The following is a 22,397-nucleotide window of genomic DNA, read 5'->3' as shown; positions in this document are numbered from 1 at the left end:
AAAAAATAAATATAAAATTAGTTACTATCTGGCTGGAAATTAACCCACTGACCAAAGAAATCATATTTTTTTAAAAATTTGAAGTAAACTATATAATAAAACCTGAAATCATTCATAATTGCTTACATTGGAAAAGTGCCGGAAAAGGTATTAATTATTCACTTCATGAAGTTAGACAAAAAAAGGTATATTTTTAAGAAGTAGAAAACACGAATAATGAAAAAATATAATAGCAGAAATTAAGTGAATACAAAACAAACATATAAAAATATTAACAAAGTCAGAAATCAGTTCCTTGTGATGCAAACAAAAACTGGTTGCATCTTTGGTAAGATTCCAACAAGGCTAAAAACGCAAGCCACACAACCAATATTAAGAACGGAGCATGGGAACACCAGAGACACTGCAGGAATTACAATAGCAAGGAGATGTCATGAAAATTTATAAAAATGGGGATGAACAGTCTCCAGTAAAAAATGAATCTTACCAACATAACCCCCAAACAAATAGAGAGCTTGTGGCAATAAAAGTATACTAGTATTATGGGTTTGCTGTTTTTGTTATTTATGTTTTTTATGTCCCAAGCACAGTCATGCAAATGAAAGACAGCAACTACGATAGCAAGGGTGAGGGTGGGGAAACTGCAGTCCATGGCAACATTCCCTATGGGACCAGTTGAAGGCATTCCTAAGGCCCACAGCAGGCGGGATGTCATGGTTTAGATGTAGATGCCCACAAGGCCTCATGTGCTCTAGGTGGGGCTTTAGGGAGGTCACTGGACCATGACAGTGTGGTAGATGGAGCTTCGGGGAAGTCACTGGCTTAGTACACTTTGGGGGTTCATAGCTAGGTGTGATATTGAAAAGGGAGGCCTGATAGGAGGAGGTGGGTAACTGTGGGCACAGCTTGAAAAGATAAATCCCTCCTCTTCCCTTGATCCCTCTTTGCATCCTGCCTGACTTGCCATGGACTGTTTCTCCTCTGCCATGCTCCTCTGCCTTGGAACCAGCCAGCTATGGACTGAAGAAACTGTAACAAACTGTGAGCCAAAATGAACCTCTCCTCCTTTAGCTTGAGGGTATCGGATATTTTGTCCCAGCCATGAGAAAGTTACTAACACAGACAGAGCATGGCCGAATGCATCAGAGAGGGGACCATGGAGTGCTCAACAGCAACAAAGAAAGTTCAAATATGCAGTAGCCCCAAGATCATGGGTCACAAAACCATGTGCTCACCTGTCCATACCACCCCCAAGAACACCCCAAGCTGAGCTAAGTGCACGGGTCTGAGGAAAACTAGTGTCACTCAGAAAAAGCCTATGGGCTTCAAGTTACAATGAAGTCTGATTTATGTGGTAACATTAACAGGAGGACAGTACTGAAACATGTTAGGATTCCAAAAAAGAGAGCACAAAGATTTCCTTTCCAAAAGATGAAGATCCACTCTAATGAAGATGAATGGCAACAAAGCATAAGTTGAGCATCGTGGGATCATAGGAAAAAGAAGGTTCAGAAATTGACCATTTTGGACCTTCTGCTACTCTTACATGGACCAGACTCTCCTCAGAAGACAGAAAAGGGTCAAAATCAAAGGAAATCTTGGAAAAATGTTTACATGAACAGAATAGTATCCTAAAACAATAATAAAACCTATCAGAAAACTATGTGACGAAAAGAAACCTAAAGGTGAAAACTGCAGTGGATGGTGGGAGTGCCCCTGCCCTGTTCCATGTTGGTCTGGCTAAGAGCTTCCAGGTGGCTTTGCCTGAGGGGACATCCTGGCTGCCAGAGTCCCACTCCTGAGCCCTTTGGGCAGGTGGAGGTGCATTAGAATTAATCCTCCTTGGAGCAACTCTCAACCAGTGATCACAGTTCATAAATACTTAACTCAGGTGTGCTTTGAGTAGATCATTCTGGAGTATCTTCACCTTGGCTCCCTGAGTTTCCCAGAGGGTTAAGCTTCAGTTACACAAAAAAATACTGTCTTGATGATGCACTCTTAAGTGGCTGTCTTTTCTTCTTTCATTTCCACAATGCCTACTTAAATTTCCTTCACTTTCAAAAAAGTCTCATATGTGCCTCAACCTATACTGGAACTCTTCCAATAAATGTACCATAAGTTTAAAATATCGTAAAGCAAAAATGTATGGAGTATACCTAACCTACAAAGCACAACAGTTTAGCAACAGCACAGTGCAGAGTGTTGGCCATTTCCCCTCTGGAATGTGTGGCTGACTTTGATTGGTGGCATCATGAAAGGGTATCATACAGAATATCACCAGGCTGGGAAAAGACCAAAGTTCAAATTAAAAGCAAAAAGATGGTCAGAGCACACTGACAGTCATTGGGCATGTGGGCTGTGTGGGCACGCTCTCTTCACATAGGGGGTGATATCTCATAAATCATCTCATTGCCTTCCCACCTTTTCCTATGAGGTGATGATGTTTAGAAATGAAAGGTCAAAAAGCCTAAATCTCAAGTCTAGTATCATCCAACTACGGAGGTAACTGTCAGGGCTTGGACCCAAATCTACCTGATCTCCAAACCTGTACTACTTTCTCTCTCAATTGCTAACTATGTTTCTGATAGAACAGCCTGAAGAATCTGATGCTAGAGTCTTATTATAGTCACTTTACAGCAATCTCATACGTTGAGTATGTATTAGAAGGCTTCTTTACTTGTGTTAGGAGGAATCATTATGTTTCCTTATAGCTTTGGCTCTTTTATGTTAATTTTTTCTAAGCACCTAAGAAGAACCTTAATTTATGCTGGTGTTTTAATTTGCATGGCATTATTTCAACAGATGACAGTAATTCAGAATTTGAAGGTTGGAAAGCATCCAATCAAAACAGAACAAAAAGCTAACAAAGGTAAAATTGCAATGGATAGTGACTCTCCTTTGAGAAAGGCAAAGTATTCTGTAGATATACTCCAAACTATAGATATCTCCATTGCATTGACAAAGTGGGAATTTTAACCACATTTAGCAAGTGGAGCTTTACAGCCTATGAATGTAAAATATTTAACTAAAAAAGGAACAAATTTAGCATGAAACTACATTCCCTTGGCGCTTATACTTCTTTTGTAGTGCTTACCCCATTCTGACTTGATTTAGAGTTATGTGGTATATTTTTAAAATCCTTCTTGCAACGTATTGTGAATTCCAGTGAATATGTATTAGCTCTTTCTTTATCAATGAAAAACTTTTATTGATTTTTTAAAAAGTATCGCAAAGGTCTTAGATACCATCCAGCATCTGTTTCTATAACTGAACAATTCCTATTCATCATCTTGCTTCCTCACAGAAATAGATATCATTACAATTTTTCTGGTACTTTTTTTTGGAAACTGTCATGGCTCACTCAGTCAGTGGAGCTGTACTTGTTACAAGTTTTACATGATTTCATTTAAGAATTAACTGTTTCTGGGCTTGAAATATCAAAAAAGCAACACCTGACCCTGTCAAGCTCTGCAGATGTATGTTTCACCTAAGAAATGGTGAATATCAACAAGATACTGATTCTCCTAAATAATAAACTCTCTGGGAAGCTAGTGCAGCCAGACTTCATCTTGCTATGGAGGCCCCAGGAACATTTTGCTTGTGTTGTGTCCATGACAAAAGAGAGTGCAAAAATAAGCCAGTTTTCTCCTCCCCAATACTATTTGTCAGTCCAAAGCTGCTGGGTTTTCCTTCCAAGAAAGCTGTGTTTCACATGAATGTGATTAAATTTCCTCTGCAGGATTTCTCTGAGGTGCTTCACAAAATCTAAGTGTCCCTTCAGAGTGATGTCAACATCTTGTAAGATGTCCATTGCCAGGTTAAACAGAATGGTCATCGGGAACCTAGTGCTGCAGACCGCATCCTCGCAGTTCCATGCAGGTCTCCACTCCACTTCTGCTCAGAGGCCTGTCTGTGCCACATGTGCAGGCATGTCTGTTTTGCACTGAACTGCTGTCTCTGTCCTTCCCAGTGCGGTTATCCACTGCTATTGTCTGGATGTCATTTGCTCCCCAAAGGCTCATGGAGCTTTGCCCCCAGTGTGGTGGTCTTGACATCATGGATCCTCTAAAACTCTGGACCTGGTGAAGGTGGAGTGTAAAAGGTCCCTGGGACCCCATCCTAAGAAGAAATTAAGGTACTTCTTGGGAGACTTTCGACTAGTTCTCTTGATAATGAGTCATTATAAAAAGAGAAAACGAGGCCTTTGAATCCCTCTGCAGATTCCTGTTTTACCACACTACTCTGATCCCCCTCTCACATGGGCTTCTACCACGATGCCATCTGCCATATGAGGAGGCTGCCAAGTGGAGCTCACCAGAGAACACAAATAGTATCACCCAATTTCGAAATACATGTCTTCAAAACTGAGATAAATAAACCTCCTTCTTTTTTTCTTTTTAAAATTAATTTTACTCCTACACTTTTCAAACACATAATGATCACATTCATCATAGGGAATTAGTACCTATAAATAATATATCTTGATTCTTCATTTTTTCCCATTCCCCTCCCCTCCCCTCAAGCTTTCTTCCCCTCCTTATTTACAAAAGCTTGGTTTCCATCTTTTCCCCTTTTCCCTTCCTTCCTGTCCCCCCATGCCCTCCCTTGTTCCCCTTCCCATCTGAACATTTTCTGCCTAATTCTCAGTATCTATCATACATTTTGGTCCTTATTTACCCTTTTGGTTTCTCACACAAGAGAAACAATGTGATATTTAAACACATATTTCTGATCTATTTCACTTGGAAATATGGTCTCAAACTGCATCCATTTACCTAAAAATGTCTCAAGTTTGTCTTTCTTAATGCAGACTAGTACTCCATTACATATAAAAACCATATTTTTGTTATTTATTCATCCATTAATGGGGATCTGTGCTGTTTCCGAGATTTAGCTAATATAAATTGCGCTGTTATAAACATGCATCTGTATATATCGCTGTGCTATGATGCTTTTAACTCTTAGGAAGATACCAAGAAGGGGAATAACTGGGTCAAATGGAACCTCTAGTTTTAGGTTTTTTTGATGACTCTCCACACTGATTTCCACATTTGTTGTACAAATTTACACTCCCACCAACAATTTAGAAGGGTTCCTTTTCTTCCATATCCTTGTCAGCATTTGTTATTGGTTGATATTTTTATGATAGGTATTCTTTCTGGAGTTAAATGGAATCTTGATGTTGTTTTAATTTTAATTTCTTGAATGACCAGTGATGTTGAACATTATTTCGTACATTTATTCACCTTTTGTACTTCTTCATCCAAGAAGTTTCTATTCAATTTAGATGCCCTTTAAATTTGGGGGATCTGATTTTTTTTAGTTCTTTATGTATTCCAGATATTAGAGGATTACCTGGTAAAATATTTTTTCTTTTTTTAAAATTTTATTTTATTGATACATTTTAGGTATACAATGTAATGACATTCATCATTGGAAATTTGCACCTTTACATAGTCTCTCTTGGTTCTTATTTTTTCCCCCTTTTCCTCCCTTCAACCGCTCCACCCCTCCCTATTTACAAAGACTTTGTTGCCATTTTCTCATATTAATTCCATTCCCTTCTTTCCTTTCCCCTACCTCTCCCCACCTTCCCCTTTGCCCCTTTTCTTCCTATTTCACATTATCTATTATACCTTTTCCTCCTTATTTACACTTTCAGTTTCTCACACTAGAGAAACTATTCGGTATTTACACGTGTGTGTCCTATTTATTTCACTTAAGAGGATTGCCTCAATGTGCATCCATTTAGCTATAAATGTCTCTAATTTCTCATTTTTTATGGGTGAGTAGTACTCCATTTTATAAAAAAACAACCACACATTTTCTTTATCCAGTCTCCAGTTGATGGGCATTTGGGCTGTTTCCAAGTTTTAGCTATCACAAATTGTGCTGCTATGAACATGGGTGCACATATATCACTATGGTATGATTCTTTTAATTCTTTAGGGAATATCCCCAGCAGGGGAATAGCTGGGTCAAATGGGACTTCCAGTCCTAGTTCTTTGAGGTATCTCCATACGGATTTCCACAGTGGTTGCACCAGTTGACACTCCCACCAGGTGTGAAGCAGGGTTCCTCTTTCCCCACAGAGCCGCCAGCATTTGTTATTGGTTGATTTCTTGATAGCAGCCATTCTTTGTGTGGTGAGGTGGAATCTCAGCATTGTTTTCATTCGCATCTCTTGAATGACCAGTGATGTTGAACATTTTTTCATATGTTTATTTGCCATTTCTACTTCTTTGTGTGAGAAATGTCTGTTCATTTCAGATGCCCATTTTTTGATTGGGTCTTTAAATTTGGGAGGGCTGATGTTTTTAAGTTCTTTATAGATTCTAGATAGTAGACCTTTGTCTGAGGGACAGCTGGTGAAAGTTTTTTCCCACATTGTGGGTTGTCTCTTCACGGTGTTGGTGGTTTCTCTTGCTGTGTAGAAGCTCTTTAATAAGAAGAGATCCCACTTTTTGATTGTGCTAGTTCATGGGCAACTGAAGTTTTGTTCATACAATCTTTTCCTACACCAATGTCTTCAAGAGTTCTTCCTAAACTCTCTTCCAGCTGGTTTAGTGTTTCTGTTTTAATATTTAGATCTTTAATCCATTTAGATTTTACTTTAGTACATGTTGAGAGATATAGGTCTAGTTTTAGCCTTTGGCAAGTTGAAACCCAATTTCTCCAACACCATTTATGAAAGAGGCTATCTTTCCTCCAATGAGGGTGTTTGGCTACTTTGTCAAAAATGAGGTGGCTGAGTGTGTCTGAAGCTGTTTCTGCATCTTTTAATCTGTTCCACTAGTCCTCAGGTCTGTTTCTTTGCCAGTACCATGATGTTTTTATTACAGTAGCTTTGTAGTATAGTTTCAACCTGGGGGTTGTAATACCCCCTGCCATATCCCTGTTACCTAGAATTGCTTTTGCTATTCTGGGTCTCTTCTTGTTCCAAATGAATTTTGGATTGTTTTCTCAAGGTCCATGAAGTATGCTGCTGGGATTTCAATTGGGATTGCATTGAATCTATGTAGCAGTTTTCGAAGTATGGCCATTTTCACTATGTTGATCCTTCCTACCCAGGAGTAGGGGATGTCTTTCCATTTTCTGATATCATCTTCAATCTCTCTTTTCAGAGTGCTATAATTTTCAGAGAAGAGGTCTTTGATTCCTTTTGTTAGGTTGATTCCTAGGTATTTCAGGTTTTTGGATGCTATTGTAAAAGGAATTGTTTGCCCCATTTCTCTGTGAGTCTGTGGTTCGTGCAGAGGAAAGCTATTGATTTTTGTCTGTTGACCTTGTATCCAGCTACTTTGTGGAATTTGGTTATTAAGTCTAGAAGACTTTTGGTGGAGTTCTTGGGGTCTTTTATATACAGTATCATGTCATCTGCAAATAATGACAGTTTGACTTCTTCATTTCCTATCTTTATTCCTTTTATTTCTTTCTCTTTTCTAATTGCCAAGGCTAATATTTCCAAAACTAAATTGAATAAGAGTGGTGATAGTGGACATCCTTGTCTTGTTCCTGATTTTAGTGTGAAGCATTTCAGTTTTTGACCATTTAGTATGATATTGGCAATTGGTTTTTCTTAGATGGCTTTTATCAGACTTAGGTAGAGACCATCTACTCCAAATTTTTGTAGAGATTTTATCATAAATGCATGTTGAATTTTGCTGAATGCTTTTTTTCTGCATCTATTGAAATTATCATATGGTTTTTGTCCTTGGCTCTATTGATATAGTGTGTTACATTCATTGACATGCATATGTTGAATCATCCCTGCATCTCTGGGATGAATCCCACTTGGTCAAGTTGTATGATCTTCTTGATGATCTTCTGCATTCTATTTGCCAGTATCTTATTCAGGATTTTTGCATCTATGTTCATTAGTGAGATTGGCCTATAGTTCTCTTTTTCAGCTGGGTCTTTCTCTGCTTTGGGGATCAAGGTGATGCTTGCTTCCAGGAATGAATTTGGGACTATTGGTTCCCTTTCAATTTCATTGAAGAGTATAAACAGTAGTGGCAGTAGTTCCTCTCTAAATGTCTTGTAGAATTCAGGAGTGATGCCATCAGGACCTGGGCTTTTCTGAGTTGGTAAGTTTTTAATTAAGTTTTCAATTTTATTGATTGATATTAGGTCGTTTAGAAGTTTTAGGTGTTCTTCGTTCAACTTTGGTAATTCATACATATCTAGGAATCTGTCCATTTCTTCTGTCTTTTCCATCTTGTTGGCATATAGGTTCTCAAAGTAGGTATTGATGATCCTCTGGAGTTCTACTGGGTCTGTTGTAATTTCACCCTTTTCATTCCTAATTCCATGGATTTGGGCCTTTTCTTTCCTTTTTCTGATAAGGTTGGCTAAGGGTTTGTCAATTTGGTTTATTCTTTCAAAGAACCAACTCTTGGCTTCATTGATTTTTGTATCATTCTCTTATTCTCCGTTGCATTGATTTCTGCTCTAATCTTTATAATTTCCTCCCTTGTATGAGCTTTGGGTTTGTCCTGCTCTTCTTTTTCTAGAAGCCTGAAGTTCAGCATCAGGTTATTTAATTGGGCTCGCTCTGTTTTCCTAATATGAGTATTCACTGCTATGAATTTCCCTCATAAGACTGCTTTCATTTTGTCCCATAGATTCTGATATTTTGGACTGTCACTGTCATTTTATTGTAGAAACTGTCTGATTTCTTCTTTAATTTCCTCTGTGACCCATTGGTTATTCAGAAGTGTGTTGTTCAATTTCCATGTGTTTATGAAATTTATGTGGTTTCTTTTGCTATTGATCTCCAATTTCATTGCACTATGGTGTGCTAATATACAGGGCATAACTTCAATTCCTTTGCACTTACCTAGATATGTTCTATGAGTGAGTCTGTGGTCTATTTTGGAGAACAAGAATGTGTATTCTGATTTTGTGGGGTGGAACACTCTGTAAACACCTGTTAAATTCATTTGTTCCAGAGTTTGATTGAGTTCTAGTATTTCGTGGCTTGCTTTTTGTCTAGTTGATCTATTTGTGACAGTGGAGTATTGAGGTCCCCCATTACTATTGTATTAGTGCTTATATGATTTTTCATGTCCATCAGTATTTGTCTTATACAGTTCGGCACACTAGTGTTGGTTGCATAGATATTTACGATTGTCATCTCTTCCTCTTGGATTGTTCTCTTTATAAGGATATAGTGTCCTTCTTTGTCTCTCTTAATCAGTGTGGGTTTGAAATGCACTTGATCTGCAAAGAGGATAGCTAGTCCTGCTTTTTTTCGGGTTCCTGTCACATGGAGTATCGTCTTCCACCCTTTAACTTTCAGTCTATGAGTTTCTTTTTGAATTAAGAATGTTTCTCATATACAGAATTTTGTTGGATCTTGCTTCTTGACCAATTCTGCCAGTCTATTTCTTTTGATTGGTGAGTTGAGACCATTAACATTGTTGGTTATAATGATATGTATTGAGTTATCATTGTCATGACTTTTCTTTTTGTTGGATTCTCCCCCTTAGCTTTTAATTTCTTGTCATGCCCAGTGGATTCATTCTGCTGGGCTTCCTGGGGTTGTGATCCTTGTTGTCTTTTCCTAGGATATTGTCTAAAATTTTTTGAAGTACTGGTTTGGTATTCATGAAGTTCCTAAGGTGCTTTTTGTCATGAAAGTATCTTATTTCTTCATCAATTTTGAAAGATAGCTTTGCAGGGTACATCAATCTGGGTTGGAGGCTGTTTTTCTTTAAGGCTTGAAGTACTTCACTCCAAGCTCTTCTTGCCTTGAGGGTTTCCGTTGAGAAGTCTGCTGTGATTCTGATGGGCTTTCCTTTGTATGTGATTTATTTCTGTTCTCTAACTGCTTGTAGAACTTTGTTCTTCAGTTGGGTTTTCAGATTCTTAAGATTTATATGCCTATGTGTAGATTTTTTTTGATCGAGGCTATTTGGAGTCCTATATGCCTCAATTATCTGTATGTCAAATTCTTTTCCCCTGCTTGGGAAGTTTTCTGCCATTACTTTTGTGAACAGTTTTTTTTATGTCACCTGCACTCTCTCCTCTTTCTTCTTGGCTCCAATCAGTCTTATGTTATTCTTCTTTCCATCATCTAGCACCTGCTGGATTGATTTCTCATGGTCCCTTACAATTTTAAAGCAATGTTTCTTTTCCTAGCCACTAATTGCAATTTTATCTTCTATATCTGAAATTATATCCTCACATTAGCTCATTCTGCTGCATAAGCTTTCAATGGAGTTTTTAATCTCCTGGAAATATGTTTGCATCTGTTTTATGGATTCCATTTGTTTCCCATATTGGGATTCCATCATGTTCCTCAGCTCCTCTATTTTTTTTTATCTGTGTCCTCTCTAGGTTTATTAATCATGTCTTGCACTATGGGCCCAATCTCTGCTGTTATGTGAGAAATTATTTCTGATTTCATTTTTTCCAGATCCTCTTTTGTTGCCAGTTCAGGGAGTCCAGGTGGTTGAGTATCAGAGTGTTCCATCTCATTTCCTTTTGGGGTTGCTGTAGGTGTTCTGGAAGTCCAGTTCTGAGGCTTGTTTATGTGTCTTCCCATTTTGATGGGAGTGCTGGTGCCCATCTCATTTCCTTTTGGGGTTGCTGTAGGTGTTCTGCAAGTCTAGTTCTGAGGCTTGTTTACATGTCTTCTCATTTTGGGGGGAGTGCTGGTGCCCATGTGGCTCACCTCCTCTGTGCTGGGAGTGGTGCCAAATTAACCTGGAAGCTTTTTCTTCTGTGCTGGGAGTGGTGGTAGTTTGGCCTGGAAGCCTCTTCCTCTGCCACATTTTATGGGAAATGTCTCTTTTTCATGTCCCTTTACTCTGTTGGTGGTTTCTTTTGATGTGCAGAAGCTTTTTAATATGATGAGATCCCAGTTTTTGATTCTTTGTGATACTGCTTGTGCAATCGGGGTTTTGTTCATAAAGTCTTTGCCTACACCTGTGTCTTTAAGAGTTTTACTAATTTTATCTTTCAGCAGATTAAGTTTTTATGCTTTAATATTTAGATTTTTGATCCATTTCAATTTTAGCTTTGTACAAGGTTAGATATATGGGTCTAGGTTTAATCTTCAGCATGTGGAAAGTCAGTTTTCCCACCACTATTTATTAAAAAGGCTATCCTTCTTTGTGAAGGTGGCCCCTTTGTCAAAGACAAGGTGGCTGAGTGTGCTTGCACTTGTTTCTGCATATTCAATTCTGTAGTATTGTCAGGGTTTTTTTGCCACTACCATGTTGTTTTGTTGTTTTTTGGTTTTTTTAATCACAGTCTCTTTGTAGTATAATTTCAAGTAAGAGATTGTGGTGGCCTTTGTCTTACATTTGTTAATTGGAATTGCTTTTGCTATTCTAGGTCTCTTATGGTTCCAAATGACTTTTAGGATTCTTTTCTCTAGTCCTTTGAGGTATGCTATTGGTATTTTGATCAAGATTGCATTAAACCTGTATAACAATCTTGGAAGTATGGCCATTTTCACTATATTGGTTTTGCTTATCCAAGGACAAAGAATATCTTTCAATTTTCTGATATCCTCTTCAATCTCCTTTTTCAGAGTACTACAGTTTTCAATGTAAGCATGTTTTATTTCTTTTGTTAGATTAATTCCTAAGTATTGAATTTTTTAGATGCTATTGTGGAGTGTTATTTCCTTAATTTCTCATTCAGTGAGTTTGATATCTGTGTAAAGAAGTGCTATTGATTTTTAAGTTTTGACTTTGTATCCCAGTACACTACTGAATTTGGTAATTAAATCTAGGAGCCTTTTTGGTGAAGTTTTTGGGGTCATCTATGTAGAGTATCCTGTCATCCACAAACAATGATAATTTAACTTTTTTCTTTCTTATGTTTATTCCTTTTTTTTCTTTTAAATTCTTTTATTTGTACATTTTATGTATACAATATGTTTACATTTATCATTGGATGCTTGTACCTCTACATGATGTATTTTGGTTCTTATTTTTTCCCCATTATCTGTGCGGCCTTCACACCCTCCACCCTTCCCTATTTACATAGACTTCATTTCCATTTTTTTTCTTTTCTCATAATTTTTCCTTTCCCTTCTTTCCTTTCCCCTTCCCCTCCCACCACTCCTACCCCTTTGGACCTTTTATTTCTATTTCAAATTATCAATTATTCATTTTAATCATTTTAACCCTTATTTACGCTTTCAGTTTCTCACACTAGAGAAACTATTCAGTATTTACACGTGTGTCCTATTTATTTCACTTAAGTGTATGGCCTCAATATGCATCCATTTAGCTATAATGGCTCTAGTTTCTCATTCTTTATGGCTAAGGAGTACTCCATTTTATAAAAAAAAACCTCATCTTTATCCAGTTTCCAGTTGATGGGCACTAGGGCTGTTTCCAAGCTTTAGCTATTACAAACTGTGCTGCTATACACATGGGTGCATATATATTGCTGTGGTATGATTCTTTTAATTCTTTTGGGAATATACCCAGCAGGGGAATACCTGGGTTAAAGGGGACCTCTAGCCTTAGTTCTTTGAGGTAGCTCCATACTGATTTCCACAGTGGTTGCACCAGTCTGCATTCCCATCAACAATGGAGAAGGGTTCTTTTCTCCCCACAGCCCTGGCAGCATTTGTTATTGGTTGATTTCATCATGGTAGCCGTTCTTTGTGGATTGAGGTGGAATCTCAGTGTTGTTTTCATATGCATCTCTCGAATGACCAGTGATGTTGAACATTTTTTCATATATTTATTTGCTGCTTTTACTTCTTTGGCTGAGAAATGTCTGTTCCTTTCAGGTGCCCATTGTTGAACTGGGTCTTTGAATTTGGGGGGTCTGATTTTTTTCTGTTCTTTATATATTCTAGATAGTAGACCTTTGTCTGAGGTACATCTGCTAAAATATTTTTACCACATTGTAGACTGTCTCTTAGCTCTGGTGGTGATTTCTCTTGCATTGCAGATGCTTTTTAATATGATGAGATCCCAGTTATTGATTCTTTGTGCTAGTTTGCATGCTACTGAGGTTTTGTTCATAAAGTCTTTTCCTATGCCAATGTCTTCAAGAGTTCTATCTAACTTATCTTCCAGCAAGTTTAGTGTTTCTGTCTTAATATTTAGAACTTTAATCCACTTCAATCTTAGTTTAGTGCATGGTGATAGGTATGGGTCTAGTTTTAATCTTTGGCAGGTTGAAATCCAGTTTTTCCAACACCATTTATTAAATAGGCTATCATTCCTCCAATGAGGGTAGTTGGCTCCTTTGTCAAAGATGAGGTGGCTGAGTATGTCTGGAGTTGTTTCTGCATGTTCTGATCTATTCCACTGACCTTCGGGTCTGTTTCTTTGCCAGTACCATGCTGTTTTTATCATAGTAGCTTTGTAGTATAGTTTCAAGTTATGGATTGTGATACCCCCAGGCATGTCTATATTACCTAGATTTGCTTTTGCTATTCTAGGTCTCTTCTGGTTCCAGATGAATTTTTGGATTGTTTTCTCTAGTTCTGTGAAGTATATTGTTGGAATTTCCATCAGCATTGCATTAAATCTGTATAGTAGTTTTGGAAGTATGGCCATTTTCACTATATTGGTTCTTCCTACCCAGGAACAAGGGATGTCTTTCCATTTTCTTATATTCTCCTTGATCTCCTTTTTAAGAGTGCTGTAAGTTTTCAGTGTAGAGGTCTTTTGCTTCCTTTGTTAGATTGATTCCTAGGTATTTCTTCTTTTTGGATGCTATTGTAAAAGGAATTGTTTCCCTAATTTCTCTCTCAGTGAGTCTGTTATTTGTGTATAAGAAGGCTATTGTTTTTTGAGTGTTGACCTTGTATCCAGCTACTCTACTCAATCTGTCAATTAAGTCTAGAAGTCCCTTGGCCGAGTTTTTTGGGTCTTCTATGTAAAGCATCATATCATCAGCAAATAATGACAGTTTAACTTCTTCCTTTCCTATCTTTATTCTTTTTTATTTCTTTCTCTTGTCTAAATGCTTCAGCTAATATTTCCAGAACCATATTGACTAGGAGTGGTGATAGTTGATATCCTTGTCTTATTTCTGATTTTACAGTGAAAGCTTTCAGCTTTTGACCATTTAGCATGATGTTGGCTGTTAGTCATCTATGGCTTTTATCAGATTGAAATAAATGCCTTCTGTTTCAATTATCTGTAGGGTTTTTTTTTTTTTATCTTGAATGAATGTTGGACTTTGTTAAATGCTCTTTCTACATCTATTGAGATGATCCTGTGATTTTTGTCTTTGGTTCTGTTAATGTGGCATATTACATTAATTGATTTGAGTGTGTTGAACCATCCCTGCATTCCTGGGATGAATCCCTCTTGGTCATGATATATAATCTTCTTGATGATTTGCTGCATACTGTTTGCCAGGATCTTATTAGGGATTTTTGCATCTATTTTCATTAAAGACATTGGCCTGTAGTTCTCTTTTTTGGTTGAATCTTTCTCTAGTTTTAATATCAGCATAATGCTTACTTCCAGGAATGACTTTTGGAGTATTGCTACCCTTTCAATTTCCTTATAGAATTTGAGGAGTAGTGGCATTAGATCTTTTCTGAATGTCTTTTAGAATTCAGCAAAGAATCAATCAGGACCTTGGCTTGTATTCATTGATAGTTTTAAAAATTATTCAATTTCATTGACTGATATTGGATTATTTAGAGTTTTTATATCTTCTTGTTTCAGGTTTTGTAATTCATATGTATCTAGGAATCTGTGCATTTCTTCTCTATTTTCCATTTTATTAGAGTACAGGTTCTTGAAGTAGATATCAATAGTCTTCTGGATTTCTGCAAGATCCATTGTGATTTCACCATTTTCATTCCTAATTGCAAGGATTCGTATCTTTTCTTCTTTTTTGATAACATTACATAAAATTTGGCTATTTAATATTTCAAAGAACCAGCTTTTTGATATATTAATTCTTTGTATTATTTTCTTAGTCTCAATTGCATTAATTCTCTGATCCTTAGAATTTCCTCCTTTGTAGGCACTTTGGGTTTAACTTGGTCTTCTTTTTCTGAAAGGTTGAAGTTCAAAATTAGGTTATTTATTTCAGCTTACTCTGTTTTTCTAATGTGGGAATTCACTGCTTTAAATTTCCCTCATGGGACTGCTTTCATTGCATCCCATATGGTCCAGTATGTTGTAGTTCCAGTATTGTTTAATTGCAGAAACTGTCTAATTTCTTCTTTAATTTCATCTGTGACCCATTGGTTGTTCAGAAGGGTATTATTTAATTTGTACATGTTTATGCAGTTTTTGTGATTTCTTTTCCCTTAAATGTCTAATTTCATTGCACTATGATCTAATAATACATGTGGGATAATTTCAGTTCCTTTGCATCTACTTATGCGTGTTCTATAAACTAGTATGTGGTCTATTTTGGAGAAAGTCCCATGTGCACCTCAGAAAAATGTATATTTTGTTGTTGTGGAGTGAAACACTGTAGATATCTACTAGGTCCATTTGTTCAAAGATTTGGTTCAGCTCTGATATTTCTTTGTTGATTTTTTTGTCTAGTTGATCTGTCTATTTGTGACTATGGGGTATTGAGTTCCCCCAATACAATTGTCTTAGTGCTTATTTGATTTTTCATATCTATTAATATTTGTTTTATATAGTTGAGTGTGCTGGTATTTTCTGCATATGTAGTTATGATTGTTATCTCTTCCTCTTGGATTGTTCCCTTAACAAATATGTAGTGAACTTCTTTGTCTCCCTTGACCAGTCTTGGCTTAAAATCCACTTTGACTGAAAATAGAATAGCTACCCCTGCTTTTTTCTGGATTCCTGTCATATGAAGTACTGTTTTCCATCCTTTGACTGTCAGACTATGAATTTCTTTTTTAATTAACTGTGTTTTTTCTATGCAGTACATTGTTGGATTTGTTTCTCAATCCATTCTGCCAATCTATTTTTTGATTGGTGAATTAAGACCATTTACATTGATGGTTATAACTGATATATCATACTGTTTTCCTGTTGGTTCCCTTTCATTCCCCTCTGTTTAATTACTTTCCATGCCTGGTAGATTCATTCTATTGGGATTTATGGAATTGTTGTCTTCATTGTCTCTTTCTAGAATATCCTTCAGAACTTTTTGAAGTTCTGATTTTATGCTCATGAATTTCTTCAGGTGTTTTTTATCATGAAAGTTTTTTATTTCTCCATCAATTTTGAAAGACAATTTTGTGGGGTACACCAATCTGGGTTGGTTGTTGTTTCCTTTTAGGGCTTGAAATACTTCAATCCAAGCTCTTTTTGACTAGAGGGTTTGTATTGAGAAGTCTCTTGTGATTCTGATGGGCTTGCCTTTGTACATGATTTATTTCTTTTCTCTAACAGCTTTTAATATTCTGTTCTTGTGTTGAATTTCTGGAATCTTGACTATTATATTCCTTGGTGTAATTTTTTTTCTGATCATGGCTAATTGGATTTCTGTATGCCTCATTTATCTGCATGTCAGATTCTTTTTCCATGCCTGGGAATTTTTCTGCCTTTGCTTTTGTGAATAAGATTTTTATGTCCTTTATGCTATCTTCTGATTTTTCTTTTTTTTCTGACAAATCTGTTATTCTTCTTTGGATCATCTAGCAGCTGTTGAATTGATTTTTTCTGGTGCCTAGCTATTTTGAAGAAGTCTTTTATTTGATGTTCTCTAACCACAACCTATCTTCTGAATCTAATATTCTGTCCTCACATTTGTTGATTCTGCTGTGTATTCTTTCAGTAGAATTTTTAACCTTTTGAATATCTGTTTGAATCTATTTCATGGAATCCAGTTCTTTCCTATGTTGAACATTCATAGTTTTCATCACTTTTCTAAGCTACTCTATTTTTATTGGGATCTACTCGAGATTCACTAACCTTTTCCTTTGTTGTGCTCATCAGCTCTTTATTTAATCTGTGATATTAGTTCTGATTTGTTTTTTTCCAGACACTCATTCACCTCCTTTGTTACTTCCACTGCTACCATTGCAGAAAGTTCAGCTGGGTGGCTTTTGATTTCTTCCACCTCAATCCACCCTTGATTTGCCTTGGGTGAGATGGAAGTCTGGGCTTACATCTTTCTTCTCTGTCTTCTAATTTTCTAATTTTCACTTTTTTTTCCTACCTCAATGCTCATAAATTGCTTATGGTAGTTACCTTTACTATTAGTATTGAGACCTCCTTAGAAAATGACTACTTTTTGGAAATGTCTTTTTGGCTTTTGAGTCTGTCCCAAGATCCTGCCTCTTCAATTTATTAAGGATGAGAAATGTCTGCCTATTTCACCTAGCATTCAGTTCTTATGAACCGGACTATGGTATTGTTTATGATGCCCAGACAATCTTGTTATTGGTACACAAGAAAAAGCAACTGATCACAACAACCATATCACCTTGGATAAAGTAGTACTATCAGTAATACAATAGGATCAAGTGCAGTTTAGAACCTGACAGTGATAACTGTTAATCTGCCACCTCTAACCATAGGTACAAGATTTATAGTTACATACATCTAAAACAAATCATAATCTTATATACAGTAAATATCCTCTAAACAGTGTGATTTTACCCTTAGGGAAAAATTTAAAATTGATAGAGGAAAAAACAGAGAAATAAAAGAAGAGAAAGAGATTAGAAGTGAAGCTTAAGGACAAAAGAAGAGTATCCAAGCTTTGGGAAACTGGTGAAGAAGACAGGAGGGAAAGAAAGAAGGAAAAAACAAAAACGAGCAAAACAAAACAAAAACAATATTCACACTCATGAGAAAACAATCATGGAAAAAGAAAAAGAAAAGGGATAGAAAAAGAGATTTCTTTATGATGTCAAGCCTGTGGTTATCTTCTAGGGTCTACAGCTTTGTGGTAGTTTTCAATTCAGGGTGTGTCTCTCCTGTCACCGGTAAACAAAGGAGCTAGACAGAGTTCAGATCCATGCTAGATGATCTCAGCAAGTCTGAGGCCCGAGTTGCTCATCCTTTGACTCTCTGGGTGTCTCCTGCCACCCTGACCTCAGCTCCCTGATCCTGTGTGTCTCCTGTGCTTGTGTCTCACCCAGTCACTAGGAGCCTTGAGAGGAAGCCAACCTATGGCTGTTGGACACAGGTATGTTTTATGTATATTTCCAGAGATGTAAATTTCTGGGAAAGACAGTAGTGAAAACATGTAGAAAACCAAGGTGATGCTTCAGATTTGTTCAGAACCCTCTTCTACTTTTAATATTTCTTAAGTATTTATAAGATGTGTGGGAATTTGGAAATTTTTCTAACCACCATTGGACAAGTTTTGCAATTTTTAAATATTTTTCAGTGGAACAGAAAGTTTAAATTTTACAGAGTAGTCATTAAATAAAATATGTATTTTCATTCATAAGGTAAATATTTTATAGCCCATTTATTCATTTTTGTGGCAATTATATTGAAGGAGTTATGTTAGAATTGTAGTTACATTATACACAGACAGTGACCTCTAATCCAATCCAAGATATATTTGAAGTCAAGTTTTTCTTATTTGAAACCCTGGAGACAAGAAGCGCATTGGGTTTTGAATTTTTTTTATACTTTGGAATATCTGCATATGCATAAGGAGCTATCTTGGGGATGGGATTCAAGTTTATGCAAAATTCATTTATATTTAATATACATCTAACATATGCGTATCCTGAAGGTAATTTTTGAAAAAAATTTTAACAATTCTGCACATGAAATTAAGTTCCGTCATGGAGAATTTTCTACTTGTTTTGTCTCGGTACTCAGACAGTTTTGGATTTTGGATTTCAGATTTCGGATTTTCAGGTAAGAGATATTCAACATAATGACATTGGTATGATTCTTTAACAGAACTGACATTCTACAACAAGGAATAACTCCAAATAAAATGTTGGTTTCTGTGCAAAATAAAAACTTAGAAGCCGTTGGGATTTTTCAATCTCTTTTTTTCTGATTTAAGTTAATATATGTTTTAGGATAACAAGAAGCAAGTTGAATCTGTGTGCTATCTGTGAACTGTTGGATCAAAGTAAAGTGGAAAGGTTGCAATGTGTTCGGGCACAGGACAGATTGGAGACAGTGGAGCAGGTCTGTAGGTCACAGCTGCAGAACACAGGAGACGTCTCGGGGCGGGGTCCACTCTTGTGTTGTTGAGTGTTCTTGTGATTTGGAGTGATCAGACAACACTCAAAACTACACAAAACAGTGTTATCAGAGTACATTCTTGTTAGCCAATGTCTAGATCCACAAAGGTTGTATTATTTTCCATACTAAAACAAGTCCTTAGTTATGAAAATTTCTACATAATCCAAGATAAAATGGTCATTGAATGTGAAGAGGTTAACTAAGTTTTGTAAGAATGTATTCATATTTATCTATTACTTTGTATCTGTCAAAAACCTTTCTTATATAAAACTACATTTTATCCTCTAGCAAACTCTGATGAAAAGATATGCCTTCCATTTTCACAGAGCAGGTAGGAAAACTACAGAGATACCAAGTTTCTGAGGTTAATTATGGGGTGGGAAGGGAGTTGCACTTAAAATCTAGGTTTCTATTGGCAAACTGAATGTTCTCTTCAGTGCCTCATTTTAGTTGACTTTCTTGGACTACATAATAGAAATGTATATAATTTTTTTTTAGACTGAATCTTGCTGTGTTACCCAAGCCAACCTCAGCCTCCCGAAGAGTTGGGATTACAGGCATGTGCCACCATAACTGGCTTAATGCTACATAAATTAACATATTCCCCAGCCTCCTAATTCACAAAATATATACTATATTTTAAGGTGCTTCAAATAAGCTAATAAAAATAAATATTGAACATTTTATATAAAATATGTGAGTATTGTCAAAGCTCCTTAAGCTTGTCTGAATGAGAAGAGAGACAAATTCAATACAGTACAAAGAAAATCTTTGTAAATTATTTTCTACCTGATAAGTTGAAACTCATTCCCATTCCACAGTTCTGTAGATAGAATTTTGTTTTTTTTAACTTCGTAGTTTATTGTTTCAATGGGCCTGTTACTTTGACTTTGTTATAAATCAATAAGATTTAGTGCCACCAGATGTATTTTCTTTAATGCAAAAGTAAAGAAAGTGTTCATCTTTATTTTTCTATAGCATACTCTTCATAAATGTGACTCCTACCTTTGGAATTGTTTTCCTGAGCTATGCAGAGCAGCTTACCCTATCTTCTTATGGCAATTCAGATAAACGGCATCTTTTACACATTTCCAGGCATGAGGCAGGAGTAGACAGGACAGAGTTCTGGGCGGAGGACCACAGGCCAGAGAGATAAAAAGAAGCTGGCTTTCCACAGACCGCAGAGAGTGCCTGGCTCTGGACCATAGCCAGCAAAGACAAGAGAGTGTATTGCTGTAGGCTTTTGGGAGGCTGCAGGTAAGCGCTCTGGACACTGCAGAAAGCACCCACCTCTCAAGATCAAGACATGCCTGGGCCCGCAGCATCACAGAATACCCTGGAGAAGCAAAAGTGGCCCCAACACAGCTCCTAATCCCCATTGTGGTTTTGAGCCCTTTGGGCTTTGGACACCATGACAGCTCCCCAAAAGCCCCCATAGGAACAAAACTCCCCCTCCAACAGAAATGACACTTGTCTGAACTGGAATGAGCCACCACTCTAATGCAGAGAGCTGCTCCCTCCCTGTAGGAACTACAATAGGCTCTGACACCTGGGCGAGCTCTTTTTACTGGCCTCTCCCATGGAGACAAGTGTACTGACCTATGATCTTTGCTAAGAAATCTATTCTTTCACTTTTGCTCTCAATTCTGTCCTGCTTAATTCTTTTTTCTAGATACCAAGAGCCTAAGACAGTTACAACAAGCAGAAATCTCAAATATGTGTTGTGTTCCAACACAAGCTGTCCAATTTCACACTTGAAATTTAAATTGCAAGCATTAAAAGAAAAAGCTAGAATTTAACTGGTGTTTATCTCAGGCACAAATATATTTAACCCTTACAAGCACCATAAGCTGAACTACAAGGAATCAACAAACAGAGTGAATGAAAAGAGAGGCTCAAACCACTTGCAGTCAGCCAGTTCCCAGTCTCTGGCAGCTTCTGAGCTTTCTCTCCTTTTCTGCTCTCTAGTCCGTGCATCTACAAGAAGGACTCTCTAGTGCCCGTGGCAAATCCAGACTCTGAAACCCAAGTGTGCTGAGTTTAGATGGCAAATTGGAGGCTTTGAGAAAGTTATGGAGATGAGGTAGGGATAACAATAGATCCAATGAAGTAAATATTGGTTACAAATTAGGTCCACACACACCAAAGAACAGGGATCTGTCCACATATCATTTTGAGCTCAAAGTTTTAGCAAGTCTATTCTGCATTACTTTTCCTTTTTATACTTTCATAATTATCTGATATTTTAAAAATGTAACAGAGAAATCACTGGAGAATGAAGAAGCAAAAGTGACTGCTAGTACTAACCTCAGTAATATAACAGGCATGAGCTAGAGAGAAGTCAGCTACAGTTGACATTTGCAGACATAAAAAAAACCCTTCAGAAACACAGATGTGGTTGTGAAATAATCATAAATGCTCATATAGGCATCAAACTACCAATCAGCAAAGTGCACAAATCCTAAGTGTATACAGGAGTGCTGTGTAACTAGCAGAGACCATTGCATGCCCACAGAGGTCCTTATGTGCTCCTCCCAATCATTAATCCTGTCACCCCCCAAAAAACCACCACCACGGTGATTTCTAAAATTGTGTGTTCTCGTGCCTTTTTTTTTTTTCTTTTTTGTTACCAGGGATCAAACTCGAGTCCTTGCACTTGCGTAGCAGGTGGCGAAAACACTGAGCTAAATCCAAGGTCCTTGTGCCTGTTTTTAACCTTATATAAATGTAATAAATATTCTTTTGTGACTCATATTTGTTTAGGAGATGTTTGCATGTTGCTATCTGGCTCAGCCATTCATTGATTTTCAAATGCTTTATAGTATTTTATTGCATGAAGATATAATTTAGTAATTCATCTGATTATGAGTGTCTACTTGAACTGTTTTCAGATTTTGGCTATTTTGAATACTCCTGTTAAGAATACAGTTCATGGGGCCAGGGATTTAGCTCAGTGGTTCTGGTGCCTGCCTTGTAAGCGCAAGGTCCTGAGTTTGATCCCCAGTACAAAAAACAAAAAAAAGAATATGGTTCATGTACTCAGTTTTCCCTATGATTCTGTTCACAATCTGAAGTGAATCAGAATCAAATCAAATTTCCCCATAAGGTCAACATTGAATCTATCTGTTGAATTTGACTCTGTTCTTGTCTAAGTCAGTTTGTAATCAGAATCATGGAAAGTATCAAGTGCATATTTTTAGACTTGTCCTTTGGGGCACATGAGTGTGCATTTATACTACACATCTGGTATTGATAATCCAGCTTCACAGAGTATGTGCTTGTGCAATCTTAGCAGATAAT

The sequence above is a fragment of the Heterocephalus glaber genome, unplaced genomic scaffold, assembly GCF_053883595.1.
Source record: "Heterocephalus glaber isolate CG9 unplaced genomic scaffold, H.glaber_assembly_v1.0 deba00001531, whole genome shotgun sequence".
Lineage (NCBI taxonomy): Eukaryota > Metazoa > Chordata > Mammalia > Rodentia > Bathyergidae > Heterocephalus > Heterocephalus glaber.
This window is presented reverse-complemented; position numbering follows the sequence as displayed.